General features: G+C 50.9%; 1 protein-coding gene across 2 annotated transcripts in view; it reads left to right on the top strand.

Annotated features, from left to right (window-relative positions):
* KLHL29 (kelch like family member 29) overlaps positions 1 to 24,556 on the top strand; it is a 305,682-nt gene that overhangs the window by 126,261 nt on the left and 154,865 nt on the right. The window contains exon 1 of one of the 2 annotated variants that reach the window (XM_072770939.1): positions 3,325 to 3,445. The exons of the other annotated variant lie outside the window; for it this stretch is intronic. The gene's annotated coding sequence lies outside the window, so the exon portion shown is untranslated. Of the gene's footprint in view, positions 1 to 3,324; positions 3,446 to 24,556 lie in introns of those variants that run through there. 2 annotated transcript variants of the gene reach the window in all.

The raw sequence follows: 24,556 nt of genomic DNA, 5'->3' as shown, positions 1-24,556 counted from the left end.
TCTGCATTATAGCACATCAAAGTTTTCCCATGCTTTCAGGCTGCTTTTTCATACATTTTTTCTTAGGACAGCACAAATCCTCATTATAGATATTTCTGTATTTTAGCAAAAGGAACCATACTCCTAGTAATGAGATCCCTGAATAAAGTTCAGTTCATTTTCATTTCTTTCCTCCCCGAATATTATTGCTCGAAATGTTACATTATCATAAACCAGAGTTCAGGTTGCATATAGGGTTTTAACAATTGTCATCTTTCTCTGGGTACAAATTCTGATTACTGCCCACCCTTTACAAAGACCCTCTTCCTCACTCTGGTGTTTTCTTTGTAAGTATTTTTCTTTGCTGGGTTCACGATCCAGACAATGAGAATTAGGAGGGTTTATGATGGAGTGTTCCCCTGTGTCCTCTCTGTGTCTTCTCTGTGTCTTCTCTGCTGGCCACCCGAGGCATGGAGCCTGGGGCTGCGGTATATGTGGGAGGTAACGGCAGCGTGAGAGACGGTGATACAGGGGGCTCCCCCAGAACACTCTCTTTTTGACAATCCAGAGGAACTCCTGGAGAAGGCTCTGGGCACTGCCTGCTGCGTAGGAGACTCCTTGGACATGATGTTCATGTGCTGGAAGCTTCCCCCTCAACCATGTCACAGACCATTGGCAGAACTGATGCCCGACTCTTGATTTTGGCTCAGGTCATGATCTCAGGGTTGTGAGATTGAGCCCGTGTTAGGCTCCATGCTGACATGGAGTTGGCTTGAGATTCTCTCTCTCCCTCTCCCTCTGCCCCCTCCCACCCCCTTGCTTGCTCTCTCTCTCTAAAAAAGAAAGAAAAAAAACTGTCTTTGGACTTCGATAACTGTATTTGAATCCCACTTGCGAGGTATGTAACCTTAGGAAAGTGTCTTCATTCCTGTGTAAGATTCTTCACCTATGAAACAGTTTTGTGGATGTCTGGGTGCCTCAGTGGTTGGGCATCTGCCTTTGGCTCAGGGCATGATCCCGGAGTCCCAGGGTTGAGTCCCACATCGGGCTTCCTACGTGGAGCCTGCTTCTCCCTCTGCCTGTGTCTCTGCCTCTTTCTCTCTGTCTCTCATGAATAAATAAATAAATAAAATCTTAAAAAAAAAAAAAACAGGAGTTTTGTAATAACCACAGCTAAGTTGGGAGGATGGAATTAGATAAATTACATCAAGTACCTTAAGCGGTGCCTGGTACCCAGAGGTGTCCCCACAGGTGATGAGGGGGCCACGCCTTTTTTATTCCCATCCACACTTCTCTAGCTTTTCATGTGGGTCTTCTTTCCACTGTCACTTCTATCCGCAGCCAAGCCCAAACTCTGTTTTATTTTAACCATGTTGGGTATGTCCTCCCAAAGGGACTGTCACCCACTTCCCTCTTCCACAGCAGTGCTCACTAGGGGGATGCTCTCTACATGACACAAGCACTGTCCACCTTACAGACAACCTCAGTCCCCCCAGCAAAAAGTGGGGATCACCTGTGTCCCCATTTCCTATGAGGAAACAGAGTTTCAAAAAGTTCAAGCCAGTTGCTCAAGGACACACAAGTGATAAATATCAGAGCCGGGGCACAAGGCTCTGTCAAATTCCCAAGCCTGTTCTCCTGACCACCTGTGGCCTTAAGAGTATCAGTTCTTACACAGCGGTGCTGGGGTGCCCTGGGCATCCCACGGCGGTAGTTACGATGTTAGACTCTGAACCCAATGACCAAAAGCTGTCCTGCTTGCTGAGGCTGTGCTCCTGCTTTTCACAGTCTTTCTGCATCTTTTCTCATCCTCATCCATGAAACTTGCCATGGTCATTGTGTCGCCGGAAGCAACTGCACCCTCTCACCTGCTGCCAACCTACTTGTTACAACAGTGTGCCGAGGAAGCATTCATAGGCCACCAACAAGGATGCTGGGGTTCCCTGTGCACAGGGAGCTCCTGCCTGGGGATGCCATATGCTTTGCTTGTTCTAAGGCTCTGTTTGATTGCTTCTGGACCTGTGGCTACATTTGGGATAAAGGAAGGGTAGCTCTTCCTTATTTCAGGGCAGACTGGAGACCTTTTGCCTTTTGAAATCTGATCAAAAAAAAAAAAAGACTTTTTGAAGGTTGAGGAGTCTCAGAGGATGGGAAGATGAGGCAGGCCTTTTGGGTTCTCCTTGTGCAAAGTGGGCCGGTTGCCCCAAGAGGACCCAAGGTCTAGGGCTCTAAGAGAAGACGCCTACAGCCCAGGCCCTAGGGAGGAGGTTTGGTTTCATCCAACCCCAACCCTAGATCCAGACTCTCAGTCTTATTCCCGCCTCCAGCGTTAGGTCTCTCTAGATGGTGCCATGTCACCCACCATCTCTAGGGGCCAGGCTGCACCCTGGGGCCACTCCCACAGGGTCTGCACAGAGGAAACTCGGCCCTGTATGTATTGTGTGGGACCGAGCTTGTCGTTGTGTGCTCTGATCACAGTCCCCAAAGAGCTGCCCCCGTGGGCAGACATGAGAGCGGTCTTTGTGGAACTGAGTATTAGACCCTGTGCACCTCTCAGGGGTGGTTACGGGCACCGGGTGGTTGAGCTGGGGGGCATGTTCCAGAGCCTCAGATGGATGGGAAAGAAGGGCAGAGGTGTTCTAAACTACCCGGCATTCCAGCTTCCAGAGATTCCTTTCAGAGCCCCAATTTGCATTTTGTTCAGCAAATTCCGGACTGGGAAAGCTTGCTGCCGGGATACCAATGAGTAATAGTGCAGCGTGTCTGGGGCAGGCCGGGGCCAAGAGCCCGAGTTCCATGAGGAAAGCGAAAGGGGTGCAGAGGTGTTCTCCCATAGTGAGTTTTCAAATTCCTCTTATGATCTGTCTTGCATTCTAAAGCAAAGGACATAAATGCTAAACTATGGTTCTTGCCAGTGCTGATAAGGAAACCAGTGAATGCAGGAGTCTCATTAAGAAAATCCTAAAATTTTAGTCTTATCACTGCTGCAACATAATACAGTAAGTATGTAAATTCTAACCCCGCTCGGCTCCCCCACTCCCTGAAATCCCTTTTAGCTACGGCTGGAGGCCCGTGCTGCAGCCTCAAGTGCTGTCTGATTCGGATTTGTCCCTCTGCCTTGGCCTTTAGGGAGTGAATCTCCAGTTGGAGTGGACAGGGCTTTGCCCCTTGCCACGTCCGGCTGCTGCTGCGGTGCCCCGGGTCAGTGAACACCGGCTGAGTCCCTACTGTGTGCAGGGGCGGTGGTGGGAATTGTGAAATACCCGAGTCGGGCTGAGTTCATCTCCCAGGGAGAGCCAATGAGATGAGGAGGGAGCACAGATTTATAGGCCAAGCCGTTGGCCGACCTTGTCCCCAGCAAAGGCTCATTTCAACAGGCTTCTCATCCAAGTGATTATTTGCTGTTTGTACGGCTTGGACTTGGCAACGATCCTACAGTTCCTGCTAGCAAAGAGGGAACCTTGAAGTAAGTGCTTATCTCATAAAGAGACGATTCATGGAGGAAGGCTGGTACCTCTCTTGGGACTGGCCTGGACCCTCCAGCCCGGCTCTGTAATGATAATGACTCTTTTTTTTTTTTTTTTTTTTTTTACTAGCGGGTTTTCCTCTTCCAAATTCCTTCTGCATCTGGGGTTTCTTGTCCTCCCCCACGGCACCCCCACGAGGTAGGTAGAGTAGACCTGAGGATTCCCATTTCCCCGAGCAGGGAGCCGACGCGGGACAAGGGAGGTGCCTTGCTCAGCCACAGTGGGGAGCAGCCAAGGCCGCGGGGCGCTGGCTTCTCCTCCGCATCCCTTTCCACTCCACCGACGCCCAGCTGGCCCCGCGGTGGCCCAGGCACCAGGCGCTCGGGCCAGAGGGGCTCAGGAGGGGCTCAGAGGGGCTCAGGAGAGCCGGGAGATGCCCCATCCCCGGGGACCAGTAAGAGGTGGCAGGGGAGAAGCCGGGCGGCGCAGAGGCACACCGATTCGTGTCCACAGCTACGGGGGGTGGCTTCCGCGGCCGCGCTGCTGGCAGGCTGCTGGGCCAGGCGTCGCATTTCAGCAACGCGATCCTGCTCCGGCTCCGGCTCCGGCTCCGGCTCCCGGCAGGGCACAGGGCGAGTGCGTGGGAGCAGGCCGCCAGCCCTCCCTGCCGTGGTCTTCTTCTCAGAGAGGCAGGGGCTGGGGTCGGGCCCGGGCCATGTCGGGGTGCTCCTTGCTTCTATCTCTTCTATTTCTTGGCCCACCGTGCCAGCTTTCTCAGAGTAAGCAGTGCCCTGCGTCCCCCCACCCAAGACCCAGGACAAATCACCGCGTCTAAAAGCCGGAGTTTCTGAAGGGCTTCGCCGAGAGAGAGAGGAGCACATTTGGTCTGAAAACGTTCCAGGAAAACAAAAGCCTCCCAGTCTCCCTGCCTCTCGGCAAAAGAATTGGAAAAGCCTTTTCCAAGTGCATGTGTGTAGGGGGATTGGAGAGGAGGCAATTTATATTTGCTAAGGATCTTATTTGAAAGTAATTTTGCCCCCTCTAATTTTTTTTTTTTTTGAAGATTTTATTTATTCACGAGAGACACGGAGAGAGAGAGAGGCAGAGACACAAGCAGAGGGAGAAGCAGGCTCCATGCAGGGAGCCCGATGTGGGACTCGATCCCGGGGCTCCAGGATCATGCCCTGAGCAAAGGCAGGCACTAAACCGCTGCGCCACCCAGGGATCCCCAGCCCCCTCTAATTTTTTATTCAAACCCTCTCGGACTTTGGTTCTCAGCTGAGTGGCAGTGATCTCCAAAATTTGCTGACATTCTGGCCCCATAAGAATAGATCTAACTTATAATGACTGAGATTTGTTTTCAAAACATTTCCCTGAGTCAGCAGGGCACCCAGGTGCAGCCACAGGGCTGATTCTGGGGATGGGAGGCCAAAATGCACCACTTAAGGGTGCTGGGAGCAAAATATTCCCGTCTAGACATGGAGGAGGGAGGAGGAAACCAGAGGAAACTGGCCCCGCCTGCCCCTGAAAGAGAAGAACTCTCCCTTTGTTCACTGCCCACTGCTTATTCCTGAGCCTGGCCCCACAGGAGGGCAGAGGAGACTTTCTTGGGCTTGGCCTGGGGAATTCCTTTCCTTTCTTGCTTCCTCCTACGCCACGTGGCTTCAGAGCATGACATTTCTGTTCAATGCTGTCAGTGCCTTGGTTTGAGGAGAATGTCTGTGTACCCAGGTCCCTTGGCCAAGAAGAACTGGTGCCCAGAGCCTGCTGGCATCTGCTGCTCCGTCTCCCTTCCCCTCCCATGTGACAGCCGAAGAGGAACAGTGCCTAACCCGAGGTGGTGGGGCAGAGCTAAGCAGGAGGTAATGCAGGCCAGGCCCGGTCCTTAGCTTTGCGTGCCTGGCTGAGGTCTTGCTGCAGCTCTGGGCAGGAAGGGCAAGGTATAGAACCAGTTGTGACTCGCCTCACTCCTCTGAAACTTAATGACCCAAAATCTCCAGTCCCTGCCCCTACCCACAGGGAAGCCTGCAGAGGCAGGGCCCACCAGCTATTTTTAGAAAGCTATCAGGTGCACAGGGTAGCCAGTTGCCTTTTTCCACCTGCTTGGGGTCATTATAGGGATCCTATGACTGTGCCACAGGCCCTGCCTGTCGGCATAAGAGTCTCACTGGGTCTGGGGCAGCCACTAAGCTCCCTCTCAGTGTAACCAAGCCATCTCTCCAGGCTTGCCTGGCCATGGCAAGTGAGCCACTGACATCCTTGGCCCATGGTCATTTTGTCCTTGGAATTACAAATGATGGACCCTCATGCTTGTCGTCCTCTGCATCCTTGAGAGGAAGTTTTCAAAGGTCAGAAAGTACAGTCAGGTTAGGAAGAGTCTTGAGGGATCCCTGGGTGGCGCAGCGGTTTAGCGCCTGCCTTTGGCCCAGGGCGCGATTCTGGAGACCCGGGATCGAATCCCACGTCGGGCTCCCGGTGCATGGAGCCTGCTTCTCCCTCTGCCTGTGTCTCTGCCTCTCTCTCTCTCTCTCTCTCTGTGACTATCATAAATAAATAAATAAATAAACAATTAAAAAAAAAAAAGGAAGAGTCTTGAATTGGGAGCCCACCATAAGGAGTATCGATTCACTGAGCTGAAGGTCCCAGAACCTTTGTTCTACCAGGAAGCTGCACAGCGTGTGCAGTCAAGCAGGAGCATGCCTGTGTGTACCGTGCACTTCATTCCCCAACAGATGCAGGGGCTGTGGGCTTTCTGAGAAAGCTTTGTACAGATGTGGTGCATCAGGAAGGGTTTGATCAGGGAATGCAGGAGGGAAGGTGTCAGGAGACTCCTAAGGAGTGCTCTCGGCCTGGAAGTGGGGATAGCTCAGGGTATGACTAGGAACCACGAGGAGACAGTGAGGCTGGCACAGCCGGCTCTGCAGGGACAGCACGAGAAGAGCCTGGGGAGAACAAGAGGTGGCACCAGGTGTGAAAAGCCTTGAATGCCAAGTGAGGTGTTTGGACTCGATCTAGTGGATCAGAGCCACTGAGGGTCAGAACAGGAAAAGATAGAGGAGGGTGGGGGCATGGTGGCCAGCTCTGCTTCCCGCTTCCAGGTCGCTGTGGGTCTTCCTGGCCCCAGGGCAGCAGCCACAGCTTCCGGGCAGCATCTTCATGAGCCCACCCTCCGACTGCGTTCCCAAGTCCCGTGAGGGTGGTGTGCTGGACTGGCTTGGCGGCTCCCAAGAGCCCATTGTTGACGTCTCTTCCCAGCTCTGTGGTCACTGACATCCTGTTGGTAGCTTGAAATCGAACCGGGAGTGTTTATACAACAGAGACTGGCAAACGCTACACATCAGGGTCTAGCTGTTTTGTTTGTTTTGTCTCCCCCACCCCACCACCACGAGAGCCAGCTGGCAAACATTTCCCAGCACAGCCCTGGGTGACAGTGGCTCCCAGAAGAATCCATGCTGAGGAGTAATAGCAGGATCAGCAGTGACCACATTCGTGGACAGGAGACATGCCCCCTGCCCCAGGGAGGAGGCCAAGGATGGAAGCGGGGAGGGAGCCTCTGCCAGGACAGTCGTTAGACCTTAGTTGAGCAGTCCCAACGTTATTGGCCGATCCTGAAACCAGATTCCTTAACATGGACCAGAGGAGCTGGGATGCTCCTCACCCGGAGGAAACATGCTCTTCCTGCCTTTCTGCTCCCTCACCAGAGCCCAGCTACACTGAACTACTTTCAGCTCCTGAAATGCAACCTGCGTCTCCTCCTTCCAAGCTTAGCACATGCTGTCCCTCCCCGAGAAGTCTCTCAGCTCACCCCATCTCGCGCTTCCCAGCTTTGGGCACTGAAACGCTGGGCCCAGGACCACACTCAGTAAATACCCGGCTGGCCGTAGCTCTCCTCCTGCATGCTGGCAGAGCGTGAGAGCCAGGATGGGGAGGGATGCCTTTCCTTGGATGGGCAGAGGAGCTTGCCAGCAGAGAAAGCATTGTGCAGGACTTTTTTTCTTAATAGTGAGTCTGGTTAGTCTTGACTACACGGTGGAAGCAGCAGGGTTTGTTCAATGCTTTAGAGTCACAAAGCCCATAGAATTCTCCCAGCAACCTGGTGAAATGAGTAGCATTCCCATCTTAGGCATGAGGAAACTGAGGGCCAACTGGTAGACCCCAGGCCTTGACCCTGGCTCCTAGGACCATCCATCTAGAGCTCGCTTCCTGAACCGAGGGCTTCAGATCCTCCATCCTGAGTGAGATCAGACATCAGGAGCCCACCTTGTCCAGGAGATCGGAGTATAAGGCCTAACTCCAGAGATAGGTCTGCAAACCCCATCACCACCACCTGTCAAGGACCTGCCTCCTAAAAACGGGCATTAGTGGTGGCAATGAATATACTGTTGCATTTGTTGCTCTTTTGGGAAAAGAAAAAACCTGGCTTCTTAGAGCTGTTGTATTTTATTTTTCTGTAAAGAGGAAATTAATTTTAGTCTTTCTTTTTGGTTTAAAATGTTGTTCTTTGCTTTTTCCGCCCTACAATTTAAAAGGAAACATTTGTCTGTTGAGAAAAGAAATGATAATTATAGACTAAAAATTGTTTCTATTCTGATTTGAAAAAGTGACAAAAAAAAAAAAAATTCCATCGCACAGATGGGGCCCTGCTGACGGAGGGTGTTTAACAATGAAGCTCCAGGCCGGTTCAGGGCTCAGAGTAGCATTCGAGGTGGATTTGGGCTCCAGTATAGTTCAGGGAGGGGCTCTTCCCGAGGCTAGTCCCCATTTCCGATGCTAGTAGGTCGTCACCGTGAGGTGTGGACCCTGCTCCCTCCCAGTGGCTCACCAGTGGGAGGGAGGAAATGTGACTGGACGACCTGTGGATTGTGTGGCCCATTAGGTGAGCTGTGTGTACAGGGCCAGGTACTCCCTTGCATGGCCCCAGAGATCCAGAGCCGCCCAGCTTTATTCCCTTAGCCGAGAATTTTACTTTTCAGCTTCACCAAATTACAGTTGCTCCAAGTCCTTTGATCAATAAAGCAGGAAAGTGATTAGACTGTGAAATTAAACTAATAATGCCACGCTATTAACCCTTGATCAGTGGGGAAAGAGCTCCAAGTAAAGGCTATTTCCTAAATCCATATTACCCTTTGGATACATGTATTTACTTTTTGGAAGAACTCCTGGGAGCACGTGCACACCCTAGATTCCTTTCTTTCCCGCCAAGGCAGCATGATTGGCCGTGCAATACCCCGGCGTGTGTCATGGCAGGCCAGGATGGGTCGAGGGAACCGAGTCTGCAAGATAGCTGAGGGCAGCCCATTGTGTCTTGGGGTGGCTGAGGATGATGGGCTCAGTGCTTCGGCTGCACGTGTGAGCCCCACAATCCCCTCTCCCCACCCCCTGAACTGATCTTCTGGCCTGTGGATCTGGTCACAATACAACAAAGGCTCTCTTGTCACAGGGTCAGGGATCACGTCTCAGGTGTGGCCAAGTTCTTGAGAGGCCACGGCTTATCACTTGCCAAAGAGGTGAACATGGACCAGGCTGGGCCTCAAACATAAGCATCAAAACCAGTTCAACTATAGCACTTCCGTCCTTCCAGCCCTTCTGCCCTGCACCGCATAATCTCAGCGCTACAGAGCAGGAAGGCATATGTTATTACCCCTATTTAAGGGATGAACAAACTGAGTCTGATTGAAGCCCTCTGGTCACACAGCTAAAGATACAAGCCCAGCTCTAGAACCCTGGTCCAGAGCCCTTTGGTCGTCGGAGCTGTCTCCACGGGGCTGTCCTGGAATCAGCAGTCTTTGTCCTTCCCTGGCCTCCCCACTGAGGAGGAGGAGCTAGCACACCCTTCCCACTGGCCCTCCCACCGCTTGTCCTCCACCGGGACCTGTCAGCTCCATCACTGTGGAATGTTGCCAAGGATCAGACCCCCTCTCTAAAAGTGGTGATGGTATTTAATAACTAATTACTCTAATGATCCTGCAGAAATGCTGGAGACCTGTTTTAGGAGAGATGTCAATTAGAGCCATCTGCACGGTGAATAAAGGAGCCCTACCCCAGCTGTACTGTTGAAACATGTTAGCGTTTTCCTACCAGCGGCCATATGGTACTTAACGAAAGTGAATTGTTCACACTGCACAACCCGCGCCTCCTGATGAATACCAGCATTTTGTTTTGGAAAATAGTTCTTCAATCGTGTGGAATATTTTTCAATGCAATAAGTAGCAAGTTGGAAGCCGGCAAGCCCTTGAATGCAAAAAGACTTCCATCACCTCAAGATGTTCTTCCTCCATCCCAGCCCGTGCCCTTCTCCTGCCGCCTGCCAGGCCCAGCCCCGCCCCGGCTCCCACATCCCACCTGTGCCCGGGCCTGAGCATCTGTCTCCAAATCTGCTCAGTGTGGCCGAGGCCACACAGGGATCTCGCCCCACCCCACCTTTGTGTTTTTAATTTGTGTGAAATTAGAAGCAGGAGGTTCAAAGCTATGTAGAGCGAGAGCCCTGAGCTCCATCTGGAAGGGCACAAGACATTGGGCACAAATCCCCCAAGAGTTGAAAAGTAGCACAGGGTGTTTAATTGGGTGTGTGGCTTCAGGGAAGGGTTAACTCTCTATTTGTGTCTGTTCTTTTTAAGAAGTACAAGTCTCAAGTCGATACCTGGTTGCTCAGTGAGGTGGAGGTGGTCTATTTCTGGGGCTCAGCAGAAGCCTGCGTGAAGCCCCTCTTCTCTGGTCACCAGCACAACGCCACCAATCAGTAGTGACTACCAGCCACCTGGTGGCCACTCCCTGACCTGTGGCCAGACAGCTGGGGCCCAGGGGTAGAGCCACCCTGTGGATTCCATCCACTGAGAACAGATATGTTTCAGAAGCAGATCAGTGCCAACAGGAGGCCTTTGTTTGGCGATCATGCTCTGATGGTTATGCCCCCATATTCCACCCACTGCCAGGTCATGCTCAGCGAGGGGACCCTGTACTTCCTCTCGGGGCTCTGTGATCTCAGTGAGCTGAACGCTCTGCTGTCAGAGCCACCAGGAGGACACTATTTTATTGTAATCTGCTCTGGGACCAGTACAGTTTCACTTCCCGGCACTGTCTATTCTGGAACTTTCCCTAGAAGCGAAGTCACTTATTAAGGCTTAATAAAAGGCAAGATTGACTGCAGTTACTGATACAGAAGATCTGCTGCAAGTCCTGATACCCGAGATGTTCTTCACAAAACCGTGGTCCCATAAATCTCACTTATTTCCAATTCAGCAGCAACTGATCCCAACTTACAATAATGATCCTAAGTTCAGCTGAACATGTCCTTAAAGGAGATCCTTCTGGGTGAAAAATAGCAGAAATTGTGCTCACATCTGTCCCTGATCAGCAGACTGCACGATTGCTTTCCACATCTATGACCTGGGTATTTGCTCATTCTCATTGACACCTGTACCCTAACAGACACGTGTCTGAAAGAACTGTGTCACGGTCACTCCCAGGTGGCCTTCTCAATGAGGTGACCAAGGCCAAGGGCAGCCTCTATTGCCCCTGCTCATGAAAGGTGCCCAGAGCATCTCGGCTAAGTCACCAGCCTTTCCCTTAGACCAATTCCAGAAAGGCCCAGGCCTACCCTGCTGCCATTCTCGCCCCAAGTGGGGCCATGCCTGACAGTTACCCTAAAGAGTTAACTTTTCCTCATTTGGGGGAAGTGGAGTGGGGGGAAGGCTGGGGCCACTTTGACATATGCTGCCTCGTCTGAACGTGAATGCTGTGCTCAGACACTGAATTTGATGAATTGCATTATAAAATTTAAAAACAAATTTAAAACTCTATTAACTCCCTGTAATGGCCTCCTCCTGGAGTACACACACAGCGAGGGCTCGCTGGCAGGGAGAGATACTCTGGTTTGCAGTGTGCTCCACTTGCAGCTGAATGGAGACGGGTGGGAGCTGGTGAGGCGTGTAGTGGGTTCACACCCCCTCTGCTCCTTGCACCACCACCCCCTCCTGGGCCGAGAGCGAAGCCCCTGCAAACAGGCCATCACCGGATTTGTATCTCCACGGTTAGACTTTTGTCTGGGATCCTTGGTTAAAACCTAAATTCTGCTTTCTTTCAAAGCTAAAACACTTCTTTCGAAGCTAAAACATTTCTTTCAAGACTAGACCATGGGAGTGGTGAGCTTATAAGATGTGGCTGAAGCCCGGGGTGTGGGGAGCTCATCCACACTTAGAGGCCTGTGGTTTGTGGGTCAGCATGTCGGTGTCGGGCAGGAGGAGGTGCATTCCCAGCATCATCCTCCCACCCTCTGCACCAGGAGAAAGGTCAGGGCACTGAGGTTTGTTGTTCACTGCAGGCCTCTGCAAATCAAGGAGCATTCTGGGGAAGGAGGGGCATTGGCCTGGCTCCAGACTGCCAACTGGAGGGAGATGAACTTTTGTTGAGATCGGAGCCAGCCCTGCAGCTGTGTGTGCACATGGGCAGAGAGTAGGAGCTCTGCTGGCAGTGAGAAGTCCTGGGGGCCAAGGAAGAGCTCCCTCGTGTCTCAGATACCCCAGCTGAGAGCATGAGGGGCTGTGTGGCCTGGTCTTTGGGGAGCTCACAGGTTTTCTGCCACCAAGTAGCTTCTCTGAGAAGCAGTTCTCCCTTCCTCTGTGCAGATAAAGTAGTTTGGAGATATTTGGGGAGGAAGAAGGGTGGCGTACATATATGGCAGGCCTGGGTGACCAAAGGCAGTGGAGAACGTATGTGTTTGTGAGTGTGAATGTGTGTGTGTGAGTGTGTGTGTGTGTGTGTGTGTAAAATAAGCTGTGCCTTGTAATGTGACTACCCATTGCCCATTCCCGGGGCTGCAGGGTTAATGTGGACTTGGGTCAGGAATGTCTGTCTTTCTGAGAGCACGCTTCTGAGCTGGTGTTCCACACTTTGGGGAGGAGGCTGGGACAGTCTGGGCTGGGGTGCTAAAGAGATTCATGGCATTTGGTGTTAAAAGAATATCTGAGCCTCTCTCAGGAGTAACGCAGCTGATGCCACAGCAGGAGCTCCTGGTCTCTGACACAACTTCTGTGTCACTTCTAAGGATCCTTGACCCTGGCTAACAGGTAAAAGTCAGGTGCAGTAGAAGCTCCCAGAAAGCTCCAGGTGGAGCGGGGTGTTTGGGGTAAAGGGAAGGGAAATGACTTTGTAGTCATTTGAGGACTATCCCCCCACTTCTCTCAGGACTAACAGCGTAAGCAAGAATTAGGGGCATCTATAGCAATGAAGATAAGCGAATTTCCTCATGCTAGCATACTCTAGAAGGTCTATTCGTGGGCAGTTGTGCTAATTACAAGGCCCTCTCTGCTTCCAACGTTCTGAGCCTGCTTTGGACCAGTTTGTATAATTAAGATTGCTTTTAGAAAAAATAATTGTACTTAAATTAGCCCCCATTACTTTAAATAAATAAGATTTTCCTATGACATTAAAAAAATAACAGATATATGCTTACATAAAGTGGAGTTTACAGAGCTCCTTTTGTGAATGTGGTATTGCCCCAGCCATCTTCAGTGAAATTTGAACCAAGCAAGGAAGCACCGAGCTTTGAAAGTCCTCAGTTGTTTGACTGCCTCTCGGCCTTGGCCCCTCAGTGCAGCAGGCTGAAGCTTTGGTTTTAGTGAATGTCTTCCCACAGCACAGCAGGCCGCCGAACGTGGGCTTCAGAAACATCCAGAGCCAAGGTTGAATCCCAGAGCAGTGCTTTGTGAACCTGGAAGTCACTTAGCCACATTGCACCTCTTATGATCTATCTTGTAGGGCCCCTGTCATCATGATGATTTTATGATGTGAAATCATGAGGTGAAGCATCTAACCTAATGCCTGCTACGTAACAGGGTAACAGGGCTTCAGTAAGTGCTCTCAGTGCCTGGAATTTCCTCTCTCTGGCCTTGTGTTGAAATCCTATGCATCCCTTAAAGGGCTAGCCTGACTGCCCCCTGCCTCCAAAAAGCCTTCCCGTGGGCCTCAGCCAGAATGATGGATGTCTCTGCGGCGTTACAAGGTTTGACCTTGGGCTCCAGCCCAGATGCCAGTCTTCTTCCTATACAGCTGGGCGTCCCCTACCTGCCATGGCAGCACCCAGTCCCATGCCCTGAACAGAGCAAGTGCTTGAGACAGGTTTGTACAGTGAATGGGACTCAAGTGACACTTGGGTCCCACGGTCTACTCTGGGCTCCAGGGATGCAAAACTTCCCTTGCCAGACCACTGTGGATGGCTAATGACCTGCAAAATTATAAAAACAAAACAAAACAAAAAAAAACCTAAAACTGTCTTTTGTGGTGACTCAGGGCTGAGGACATCTTGGGTTTCACAGCCTAGAACCCCCAACAGGTTTTTTATAAGCCCCCTAACCCTGTTGATGTTGCAGCAATATCGACTGGCTCTAGAAGAAGCTGCCAAAATGCAGTCTGGCACAAAGGAATGTTCTGGGCAGATGGAAATGGCCTGCATCTTGATTGGGGTAGGGGTTATGCAGGCACATGCATTTGTCACAACTTGTCAAACTGCATACTTAAGATCTGACCAGTTACTTTATGGAAATTGCATCTCCATAAAATTACTTAAAAAAAATTGCAACCTGCCTAGGCAGACAAGGCTGAGGGGCCTCTTCTGGTCCTCCTGTCTTCTTCTTCCTCTGTGGGTGAGTTGGCATTGAGAAGTATGGCTAAAGCCAGCATGTCACAGGGTTGCTCCAGAAGGAAAGGGACAGAACAGCCTATGTGCTTGTGGAATTATAATCCTTTCGGCCCTGAGCCTGGTCCAGCTGCATAGGAGACCCCCACTCACTCCCCCACACCCTTTCCTTAGCCTGCTTCTGCAGAGCTGCCAAGTGCCGGCCCTCAGCTTTGCAGCCTCACTCAGTCACAAGCTGGAGGCCACCTGTCACCAGAGGGCAGAGGGTTAACATTAATGCAAATCCCAAGGCTCCTCTAATATTTGTGCGCCCATGTTCATAACAGCATTATTCATAATAGCCAAAGGGTGGAAGCAACTCAGGGCCCTCTCGATCACTGGATGGATGGATAAACAAAATACAATGCAGTATTATTCAGCCTTAAAAAGGAAGGAACTACTACAGTCATGGGTGGATACTACAACATAGATGAACGTTGAAGATATTGTACTAGAATAAGCCAGACACAAAAGGACACATACGGTATGATTCCACTCCTACGAGGTCCCCAGAGGAGTCAGAGTCATAGAGGCAGAAGGTAGAAGGGTAATTACTATGGGCTCTCAGGAAGGAAGAATAGGGAGTGTTAGTGTTTAATGAGTACAAAGCTGAAGATGAGAAAGTTTTGGAGATGGATGGATGGTAGTGATGGTCACACAACAACGCCACTGAAATCTATGCTTAAAATGACAAAAATGGTCAGCTTTATATTCTGTATATCACAATTTTAAAATTTTTTAAAAGAACCCCCCAAAAAAACCAAAGCCCGAGCCTACCTTGTACCCCCCATAAATTGTGACATCTCCTATTTCAGAGGCAATGTTTGCCTGGAGATGCACTTTCTGTACTGAAAACCCAGATGTAGAAAACATAGACCATCTCTGACCGCCTACCTCTTTTCTTCCTTTTTTTTTTTTTTTTCCTACCTCTTTTCTTAAAAACAGAGTGGAGGCCCTTTCAGAGTGACAAGTGTCCCTCCTTAATGCTGATCTTTTTCTCAAGACAGACACAGTCACACCTCTGGTTTCTCTTGATTTTCTCATGTTGACTCTCTCAGGTGACATGCAGCCTCCACCTGACAGCCAAGGGGTGAATTTTCCTTTATTGCTCTGGAAACTCCTAGCATCATAATTGGGATGACCCCATCTGCAAGACCCAAGGGAGCCCCAGCTGCAGAAATTACAGCACACTCTGTAGAAGGGGCCTGGCTGTCAGGGTGGATTGGCTCATGGCCTCTAATGCAGAGTGACACCCAGCACTTGTCACAGCGGGGAGCCAGGCTCCCAGACAGGCACATGGCAGAGGACTTAAGGAGGCCAACTCTCCCACCTTTGCCCCAGGATCAGATTGGATTTGCCCCGGAATGTCATAACGCTGCACCCATCACCATCTCAAACTCACAGCAAACACGCAGAGGAGAGAATGTCTTGGCACAGCAGCATTCCGCAAGGGGCTGCTGACCTTTTTTGTTTGCAAAACAAGCCTGGAATGTTGAGTTCCTGCTATCTTTCCACAAAGGTCTGTTGCATTTGGGTCTTGAGGGGAAATGGAAAGAGGATCCATTGAGAGATCCTGAGCCCATGCTGTGGAAAGAAGTCATATACTGTTGACTCTAGAGTGGCTGTCAAAAAATACATGGCACACATTATAAACAAGGACAGTGACATTCTAAGACGAACTTCTGGTTTCTCCTTCTATCTAATGAATAGTGAAAAACAAAACACAACGCGCGCCCACCCTTCTTCAGGCACAGTGGAAGACTGTTCTGTTCTGTTCTGGACTGGCTGGCATCTCCCTCGTGTCTGTCGTGTTCTTGTTGTCTGTGGAGCCTGGATGAGGGTACGTGGCTCTTGCCCCACACCAGCCCACCTCTGGTTACCACCTGCCTACGGTCTGGCTCTCTGTCTCTGCTTCTGCATTTGTTCTGAGTCCCCTCCCAGTGCCATCCATGGTCCTCAGGTGATTGCCTGCCTCCCTCCTCGTGGACAGCCTGCCTGCAGCCCCACTGGACACTCTGTGCTCTGGGGCCAGGGGGCTGGTTTCCCCACTGGGCCTCCTCTGTTTAGCTCCTGTGAGAGGAAGGGCAGTTAAAGTCCTTTAGGAATAAAGAGTAAATTTTCTGCTGATTTTGAGCTATAGATCCTTGCACTGAGCAGAAACATGAGCTCCGTGACACCCTATGTAACACAGTTACACACACACCCCTCTCCAGCAGATCGAGAGGAGGCATCCTGTTTAACCACTCATGACCAATATTATGTCAGCTGCATTAGTGCTTGGAATGCAGAGTTGTTTTAACTATAAAATATACCAGGATTCATCTGTTGGCAGATTTAGAGCCCAAAACCACAAGGACGAAAGGAAGCCGGAGGCCCCATCTGGGCACTTGGGAAGGGGTAGTCCGTGGGCTCTTTACTAAGATTCTGGGCGTGTGGGGCTTGGCCACCTCCAAGAAGCTGCATGCTAAGAGGTGCTGGAGAGGCAGGTCTTGGGCCAGCACAGCACCTCCATATAGGCCAGCCCAGAAGGAAGGGGTGGATTCTCATGACACTCACTTGGTTTGAGTCTGGGCTGCTGGAGGCTTTGGAATGCATCCAGAGGATGTCAGGATTCATGCCACAGCTTATGTGAGGGTAGGAAATGTTTCTGAAATCCCACGGTGATTTGTCCCTGAGGAGAAAAGGAGGCTCTGGTCTGCAAAGAAAAGCAGCTCTGTTGATGTACCTACAGACCTCGTTTCGAGGATTAGCACTTAGGCACATCATTGAACCCATTGGGCTGGGCCCCAGTTAGCATTTGGGAAGACAGAGGCCAAAAGGAGGAGGACATAGCTAAATCACCCCCATAGTGAGGGCAGAATTAGGACCGGGGCTCCCAACTGCCAGCACAGGAGAGACTTTGAGCACCTAAATGGACCATGAACTGGGTAGGGCAGCGCTTCTCAATGTGCACCCAGTTTCCCTGAAGATATGTTAAAATACGGATTCTGATCCCGTAGGCTGGGGTGGGGCCTGGGATTCTGCATGTCTGACAAGCTCCCAAGGAACCACTCTTTGAGAAACAAAGATGCCTAAAGTCAGCTTCACTGGCAAGGAAGCCAGATGGTCCTTGGTGTAAAGCTGGAATTTATGATTCTACATCAGATCCACTTGGCTCTGTTCTTGCTCTGTTTTATTTTTATACCAAGATGTCTAAAAGCTTTTGGCCTAAACCCCCACTAGGGGGGTTGATCTGTCACCCTTGGTCAGCTTCCTGCTGCCCCTACATCCAGCGTCCCCTGACATGCCAGAAACTGCATCCAGCCTGAAAAGTGCATCACAGACACCAGCAGGAGTGTGCCTGTGGTTTTGTGGGGGTGAACGTGAGAAATGATCTCTGGTTATGGGGAGGAACACTTTGTGGAATGTGTCACTCTGTTAGCTTTCTGGGCTATAACTTGGCTAACTCTAGTGTACAGTGTCTGTCCTCAACATTTGTGACGATATGACAATGTGAGCTGTTGATCTTTTTTAGAATAAAAGGTCCTGGGTGGCAAGACTGTCAGGGCATCTGCTTTTTCCACCAATTCTCACTTACCTGGAAACTTCTCCCAGCCCAGAGCCTAGATTGAGAAAAGACAGGAAAGCATCTCTGAGGAGCTAACAGAACAAATAGGCATCACCAAATGTGTGCACCCAGAATCTGTTCTTTCTCTGTCATCCATCCCATGGGCTTTAACTCAGAAGCGTTTTTAAAAAAAAACAAAGCAAAACAAAACAAAATACAAATTGACTATAAGATTGATTACCTAGATTCTGAATTCAAAGCAAATTTTGCAAACACTCGATCTGGCAAGAGAGGAGTTGGAAAGATAACAGAAGCAAGCAATGTTTGGTAAAAGCTAATGGGAAATGAAGCAGCCGCAAGCTCTAGTATGCAGTGTGCATGGGAGGGAGGCACTGCCTGGCCCCGGCGGAGCACCCAGACCTGCCCCCTGCCCCCTGCCTCCTGCCTCCTGCCTCCTGCCCCTCCCCTTCGGTCCTTGCGTCCTTGGCGTGACGCTGCTTTCCAGCCCGGTGTCCCTGTGATGTTACATTCTGTTCAGCATGTTGGGAAGTAAGCACTGTATTTCAAGACATTTTGTCTTTAAAATGGCTAAAATGCTTTGTTCTTGTTTAAGAGTGGGTATTTTAAAGGAATCAATTTCAGTTATCTCAAAAATACGTCTGTAGGTAAGAAAAATGAGCCTTTCACTGATAATCCCAGCAGACTGGGATGATGCTCGACTGCTTGTTCTACCTCCTTTGGTTACTTCATATGCCCCCTGTCTTCGTTCTCTCTTTCTTCCACCTCGTGCTGGGAATCTTCTTCACAGTTCTAGCCTTGCTATACATTTCTGTAAGTTTGACCAGTGACCCCGATGGCTCTGAAACCTTGTGTCTCCAGCTTCTAGCTTTCTATTAAATGACCTATATCCTGACGTCCTCCCACCTCAGATCCCGAAGATCCAAACACAAAGTCCTCCACTTCCCTTGCACACCTGTATTGTCTTCTGCATTCCTCACTTCGGTGAATGGCCACACCAGCCCCCGGTCGGCGTCTCGTTGTAACTGCTCCTGTTGGCCTCCTCCCTGTCTCCTCCGCCACGGTCAGACCCTTCCCAGGCTACTTGCATGTTTCCCCAGTGATGTCCGTGTTTCCAGTTGTCCATGCTCAATCTGTCTCCCTCATGCCTGCCTCTGATCCTGTGGAAGGGCCCCCTATTCCTCACACCTTCTCCCCAGGGGCCTTTGTTCCAACCTGTGCTGTCTAGTACGGAAGCCACCAGCCACATGTACTATTTAAATTAATTAAAAATTAAATATAGATCTTCCTCAACAATATAGCATGGCTACGTCTTGATAAACCCATCATAAGTTGAAAATAGGGACACCTGGGTGGCTCAGTGGTTGAGCATCTGCCTTTGGCTCCTGTCATGATCCCAGCCTGGGGATCGAGTCCTGCACTGGGTTCCCTGCCTACTTCTCCCTCTGTCTATGTTTCTGCCTCTCTGTGTCTCTCATGAATAAATAAAATTTTTAAAAATCTTTATAAGTTAAAAATACAGTTAGGTCGAAAAGGCCTTCCCTACACCGACCTACTGAACATCCTAGTGTAGCCTCACCCACCTTAGACATGCTCAGAACACTGCCATTTGCCTGCAGTTGGGCAAAATCCTCTCTCACACGAAGCCCATTGGAGAACATCCCCATTATCGCAGAAAATTCTGTTGGGCAGTGCCGCCCACACTGTTCTTTCATCTTGAACGTCTTTCTTTCCTCTCCCTCTCTCAGAATCCTTCCTGTTTCCTGGAGAGTCACAGAGAAGTTTCCTTCCATCTTAAGACTTCATCTGAAACAGCACAGAACTTAGCTCTTCTGAGAGTATTAGAACATACTAGAACTCTTGTGATTGCAGCAGACAGGAACCCAACCCAGGCTAATTTAAGCAAAAAAGAGCATGTGTTAGCTCTTGTAACTGAAAGTTTCAGCAACAGCTTCCGACACAGCTAGACCCAAGGGTTCCTAGAATATCAGAACTCTTGTCAGGCTCTCATCTCTGCCTCTCTAGCTGGCTTCATTCTCTGCTCTGCAGATTGCTTCCTCCTCACAATCAGGGAAGATGGCCAGGAGCAGCTCCAGCTTATAACACCCATACTGTTCATGATTCTGAGGGAAGACAGACCTTTGTTTTCTGAGTTCTTCTATTGATCTAAGGCATTTGGGTCTGTCTGGGCCAAGAACCTTGAATGAGTAAATTTTTCTTATTTTTAAAGATTTTATTTATTTATTTGAGAAACAGAGACCGAGATGGCAACAGAGGTAGCAAAAGAGAGAGCATGAGCAGAGAGGAGAGGGAGAAGCAGGTGCCCTGCTGAGCAGGGAGCCCAATGGGAGGCTCCATCCTGGGATCATGACTGGAGCCAAAGGCAGACACCTAACCGACTGAGCCACCCAGGCGCCCCCAACCTTGAATGAGTAATTATGGCCCAGGGGCTAGAGCACACTGATTTGCTTAACTTGGTTGCGTGCTCACCCCAGGGGTGGGTCAGAACACCCAAAACATATCTAATAGGCCACATGCACATAGGAAGGAGTCATTCTATTATCAGATGAAGCAGTAATGGATAGCAGCACAAATTTTGCTGTTGAATTCGTTTCAGACCTTTCTCACTCTATAGTAATCTTCCTCCTTGCCTGGCAAAGTATCTGAATAGTTGATAACACTAATGCGTGGAGAAATGAATCGATGAGTGGGTGGATGGATGGGTGCATGAGAGGAGGGGTGAATGGATGGACAAAGGATTGGTACCCATATGCCTAGCTAACACCGTGGGGTGCTATGGGGAAGGCAAGGGCAGAGATCCAGGTCTCAGAACTCAGGGAGCTCACAGGCATGCTCCCACTTACTGTCTGATGGTCTCCGATGCCCTTGAGGATTGGCCCAGCCCAGGCAGACAGTGGACCTCTTGAGCAAGCCCTTTGACAGACTCATCTCTGCTGCCCCTCACAACCCCTGGCATGGTGCTAAGTGCTGGCCAGAGCTGGCCGATGTGCTGTTAGTCTGGCAGTGGCTCCATGCGTCTTTTGTTTTAGCGGGATGGTAAGACAAGCTGACCAGCATGCAGGGTTACTCTAGGTGTCTGAGGCAGCTACTGTCCCTGGATTCCTGGTCTCAGACACAGCATGCTCACTGTTCTTACTCAAGCCCTTCACAATTGAAAACATGTTTTTTTGTTTGTTTTTTAAGTCCAAGCCAAAAACTCACACAATTGATGCTCCCAGGTGGGCAGGAGCAGGGCTAGTGCCTTCTTCTTGTGCAAGAGGATGTGTGGGTTTTGGCCCAAAGTCCAGCTCCCAGGAACCAGTAGGTATGCCTTCCATCCAGGAGCTCTTGTTTCTGGCCATGGCGGTACGGCTGATGGAACTGTCTAGTAAACTGAAGAATTAATCCTGGGAAGTAATTGGCACCCCAGGGAGTGGTTGGAGTGCCGGCCACGTGTCGTCGTCTCCAGCGTCGGCGCCGGTGGCCTTGGGAAGCAGTGTTAATGAGAGTAAAGGGCTCACCCAGGCAACCAGGGTGGTGTGGTGCTTTGTTTTGGTCTGTTTTCATTTCCATCCCTTTAATCTGTTGTTTAAAATAGCCTCTCAGCATTTGGCAATCGTATTCCTTCCCTGGCAAGTGTGTGCTTTTCCCACCCTTTCTTCCATCGGATCTTCTCCTGTGCACATGTTCATTAAGGAGCAGAAATTCATGAGGCGTCTAGAGGACTTACTGCAGCCTCAACAGAGCTGTCTGGAAGCTGCACACCCCGGACGCTCCCGCCCAGAGAGGCCCCGTCTGAGCGGGGATTAGCCGTGGGCCGTAAGGGGTCTGTCGGGGGGAGGCGCTCCCCCTCTGCCCCTCTCTTGTTCCCACTCCACATGGCACGTGCACTCAGCGGCGGCCTGTGCTCAGGGTCTGGCTATTTGGGGATTTGCTGAGTCTCCTGCTTTCTGGAGTTGACCTTTTCCACAAAGCACGTGCCATCCACAGGGCTTGTCGGGCATTGGAAGAAGACAATCCCCCCGAGAGCCAGGGTCCAGCATCTCCCCTTCCTGCATTCACTCTCCACGCCGGAGGCCACTGGCGACCATCCCACAGGGCCAGTCTCCTGCCTGGGACCTCAGGGAGTCAGGGAGTCAGCCTTTGCATTGCTCGGCCCCGGGGAGCTGAATCTGGAAGATAGGCTCACAACAGCTGCCTTTCACCTAGGACCACCAAGGCGGGGAAGTCAGGTCTCACTAACACACAGCTTGTCTGTGGTGGGCTCTGGGCTCTTGGTGACCCTTGAAAAATCACTTTCGATTCCCTCACCCTGTGTCTCCCATCTGTAAAATTAAGATCACATTAGTCATGGCAGGATACCTGCTAAACAAGCAACCTCAAAATGCAGTGGCTCAGTGCAATAGAAGGTTGTTTCTTTTCCAAGTCCCAGGTTAATGGGGGGAGGAGGTCAGTGGATCTGCTCTGTGACCCTGATGAGAACCAGAGCTCCTTCCTTGGTGGGTCTTGGGCACCTGGGCCCCTCCCCTCCTGCAGGGAACAGGGAAAGAGAGAGGGTGAAGAAGGCAATCCTGCTGTAACCACGTAGACCTAGAGGGACCCATGTGACTTGCACACTCGATGTGCACACACCGACAAACACCAGTCACACAGCCCCAGCTAGAATCAAGCGGGACCGGGGAGTGTTGTCCCACCGTGGTCCCCAAGAAAGAGGGGGACACAGACGCGGGGAGCACCAGTGGCCTCTGCCGGAGAGCCAGCAGTGAAATGTCCCTCCCAGGGCCGCCCATGAGCGCTAAATGTCAGACGCAGGTGTTCTGCAAGCACGGTGCCGGGCCCCCGAGACACCGTCGTGTTCTTTCTCTTCTCTTTCCTCTATTGGTTATTCCCTTGAGGTTTATGCAAATAGCAGACCAAGGCAAGAAATTAAATATATGTCCCTCACCTCCGAAGCTGCTTATTTCCTGGTTTCCTCACAGTGTAGCATTTCATTAGCCCTTCCAGATGGGGAAAGAGCAGATGAAAAGTCAGATAGTGCCTAGGAGCCTGCCTCATCGGTTTCGGGGACGGCTGGAGCTTCAAAGCTATTTGGTATTTCCACTGCCGAAAGGCCTCCTCAGGAGCAGTTGTGTTTTAATAAATGGCTGCCTGAATAATTTTCCTCGAAGGAATTGCATCGTAGATGTGCCTGCTCCTGGGGGAGCGCCGGCTGTTCCCTCCGACTGCTCCTGGGGCTGTGCATTATGAGTCAGTCGGATGCTCAGGCCAGAGGAGCCCATCAAGTCCACCCACCCCAGGCTCACGAGGTTACCCCTACGCCCACATGTGGGGCCTTCAGCCTGACCTGGCCCTTCCCCCACAGCCACAGGCAGAGGGAACCACCTCAGGCCTCAGGGCACCTTCATTCCCTTAACATACCTGGAGTGACACTGCCCCCCTTAGGTGTGGGCAGCCTGGGAGGGCAGGGCCATGTAGGAGGGGACAGCAGGGGTCCTCAATCTGTAGGGGGAGGGGACCTCACAGGCCCCTGTGATGTGGCCTTACAGGATTCACACGTTCATTCATTCGCTCAGTGTTTGCTGAGCGCTGACAAGAGGCCAGGCACTGTCAGAGTCAAGCATCAGCAGCGAACGGAACTGGTGGTCAGAGGGTGATGACTAAGAGCCACACTGCCCGGGTTGGAATCCTGGGTCTGCCATTTCCGAGCTGGATGACTCTGGGCTGGATGACTGTTGTTTGACCTTTCTATGCCTTTGTTTCCTGATCGGGAAGATAGAGCCATCATAACAGTGGAGTGGTGTGTGGTTTAAATGAATCGATACTTACAAAGTGCTACCTTTACAGAACTTACATTTCAGTGAGAGGGAGACAGAGAAATTTAAGGAAACTGATAGAAGGAATAAGAACTATCAAAAAATAAAGCAGGGGAAGAGCTGGTCATCTTAAAATAAGATGATCAGAGAAAGTCACTGAGAAGGTAACATTTAAGAAGGGACTTGAGGGAAATGAGGGCACTAGCCCTGTGGATAACCTGGGAAGGGTGGGAAGTTGGGGGGAGCAGATGGAGCAGCATGTGCAAAGGTCCTGAGGTAGGAAGGGGCCTAAGCTGCTGGATAAGCTGCAAGGAGGCCAGTGTGCTAGGGCTGAGTGGTTAGAGGAGAGAGTGAGTGAGAGAAGGAAGTGGGCCTGAGGGCCACATGGACCTTTAAGGGTTTGGCTTTTTCTCAAGACGACATAGGAAGCATTGGAGGGATTTGGTTGAAGAGTACGATGGTCTGACTTACATTTTCTCAGAGTCACTCTGGCTGCTGCATGGAGAATACACTACATGAGGGCAGGGCAGTTCGGAGGCTCCAACAGAAACTCAGGTGAGAGAATGGGGGCTCATACCAGGCTGGCCAGGAGGGAGGTGGAGGGAGATGGAGAGAACAGCCGTGAGTCACAGCAGTTGGGCCTATAAGAAGTATCGTGAGTTTGAGGTGAAGGCTCGCAGGGCTGGGGCTGTCGGGAGTCCAAGCCCAAAAGGGAAATGGAAAGAGCAATGGCCTCAAAGCCAGAAGAAAGAGCACGCACCTAACCTGTGAGTCTCAGTCCCCTCCACCCTCTAAAATGGAGGCGGTGACTTTCACAGCCTCAGTGACTTTCAGAATGGCAGGCATGCTGGAGGTGCTCAGGAAATGCTCCTTGCGTCTCCTCCCCACCGTCCCCTTGCAGCCCAGTGAGGAAGGCTTAACTCCAAGGAGAAGGTTCCCCAGGTCGGGAAGCCAATGCAAGCGAAAGCTCGGGTGTGGGAGTGATGCCCGCACCACCTCACGCCCATATGGGCAAGCAAAGGGGGTGTTGGCATTTCTTCCTCTGACTTCGTGATGAGTT

The sequence above is a fragment of the Canis lupus genome, chromosome 12, assembly GCF_048164855.1.
Source record: "Canis lupus baileyi chromosome 12, mCanLup2.hap1, whole genome shotgun sequence".
Taxonomy (NCBI): domain Eukaryota; kingdom Metazoa; phylum Chordata; class Mammalia; order Carnivora; family Canidae; genus Canis; species Canis lupus.
The sequence above is the reverse complement of the archived record's forward strand: the minus strand, read 5'-3'. Positions and strand labels throughout refer to the sequence as shown.